Source organism: Hyaena hyaena, unplaced genomic scaffold, assembly GCF_003009895.1.
Source record: "Hyaena hyaena isolate Hyena2069 unplaced genomic scaffold, ASM300989v1 scaffold_783, whole genome shotgun sequence".
Taxonomy (NCBI): Eukaryota; Metazoa; Chordata; class Mammalia; order Carnivora; family Hyaenidae; genus Hyaena; species Hyaena hyaena.
Genome location: NW_024081416.1, coordinates 744,766 through 746,628, shown reverse-complemented (window position 1 = coordinate 746,628; position 1,863 = coordinate 744,766). Strand labels below are relative to the sequence as shown.

At 52.0% G+C, this 1,863-nt stretch overlaps 1 long non-coding RNA gene across 2 annotated transcripts; it reads right to left on the bottom strand.

The window, feature by feature from the left end:
• Positions 1 to 209: 209 nt before the first annotated feature.
• LOC120221506 lies at positions 210 to 1,381 on the bottom strand. Of its 2 annotated transcripts, none has more exons than XR_005525817.1 (3): positions 1,349 to 1,381; positions 614 to 780; positions 210 to 298 (listed from the first exon to the last, which is right to left on the bottom strand). It is a non-coding gene; the product is annotated as an uncharacterized LOC120221506 (long non-coding RNA). The 2 variants fall into 2 exon arrangements; XR_005525818.1 differs by having other exon boundaries at positions 220 to 298; positions 622 to 780.
• Positions 1,382 to 1,863: the final 482 nt, after the last annotated feature.

The window sequence follows — 1,863 nt, the reverse complement described above, 5'->3', positions numbered from 1 at the left end:
TTCTATTATGTACATTTTACGAACTTTTAAAAAAGCATCACTATCTTAAGGTTAAACAAAGTAGGAGCGTGGAAATTCAGACACACAAATAGATGCAGCTCGTAGAAGAGGGGAGGTGGCTCATCCCATTTTAAGGGTGTGATGTGACATTCCTTCAGAGGGCAGACTTCCTACATGCAACATACAGTAGAATTCTGTCGACACAGACTCTGAACCCAGACCGCCTGGGCTTAAATTCCACTCAGCCACTGTGTGTCCTGAGGCAAGCTACTCGATGTCCCTGTGCCTGAGTCTCCATCTGTAAAACAGGGGAAGTAACAGTAACTTGTTGAGATTCTTATGAAAATTACGTTAGTTAACATATGGAAAATGTTTGGAACGATGTTCGGTACATGGGAAGTTCTAAATGAGTGTTTGCTAAGCACGTGTAAACATGTAAACTTCCCAAAACACATTCTTGCTAGACAGGGGACTCTATCTGGATGTTTTAAATGATAGCCCATTATATGCCCCATAAAATGAACAGGTCCAACTAGAACTTGGCCGTGAGGAGCTCTGGGAGGCCCCTCCCGCTCATGGGTTTAACAGTGCTCTGGATTCCAGGACAATTTACCAGCCGACCTAACAGTTCCAGCCAGTTTGCTGCCGACGCCACCAGTGATGCCACGTTGGGCCTGGGGGCCTGTCTGCCGAGCCCCTTTCCTGGGGCATCCTGGAAGATGCTCCGAACTTGGATCCGCCGTTGGTGTTTGCACTTCCAGGCGGAGGCTGCTTCACACTCTGAAGTCCCACAGAACGAGGAATGAGGAACAGTCACCGTTCGCATTGCTGGTCGCGTCCATTAGCTGGCTCCCTAGCACCCACCATTCCTGTGTCCGCGGACTCCAGACCCAAACTGCCTGAGTTCAAATCCAGCTGTGCCACTAACGTATGTGTTTCTGGGGGAACGTGAAATGGCGCAGCCTCTGTGCAAAAGATTGGAGGTTCCTTGGAAATTAAACACAGAGCTACGATTAGATCCAGGAGCCCCGCTCCGGGCCCACGCCCAGCAGAACTGAGAGCAGGGGCTCAACAGACAAGCTGTATGCCCACGTTCTCAGTAGCGCTATTCGTAATAAACGGTAAGAGAGAATTCTTCCTGCCTCGTGGCCTTCAGACCTCCCTCTGACCTTGAATGAGAACATCAGGTCTTCCTGCGCCTCTGGCCTGCTGGCCTTCAGATTTGGACAGAATGCCTCTGGCCAGCTCACCCCGCCGAGATCAGCACTTGTCAGCACCCAAAATCCCGCCAACCAGCAACTCACAATAAATCTGTCGTGTATACTAATAAATTATATAATAAACTTACATAGAGAGGCGCCTGGGTGGCTCAGTCGGTTAAGCGTCCGACTTCGGCTCAGGTCATGATCTCACGGTTCGTGGGTTCGAGCCCCACGTCGGGCTCTGTGCTGACAGCTCAGAGCCTGGAGCTGCTTCAGATTCTGTGTCTCCCTCTCTCTCTCTGCCCCTCCCTCGCTCATGTTCTGTTTTTCTCGGTCTCTCAAAAATGAATAAATGTTAAAAAATAATAAAAACTAAAAAAGCAGGCACGTGGATGGTTTAGTCAGTTGAGCGTATTTTGAAATACGCATTTGAAAGCAAACAGCCCGGCCCAGCGCGTGCTGACCTCTTGCGTGAGCCGCCACTCGGACGCAACGGGTGACGAGGTGGCCAGATGTCCCACACGAGACCTAAGTGTCAGCTCCCGCCGGAGACCCACGGCCTCCCGAGTTCAGTGCAAGCCGCCCCGCGCCGCGCCGCAGCCGGGCCCTGTCCCCCAGGCCCCCCAGACCCCCTACGGTTCCGCCGGAGGAGGCCTGCGGT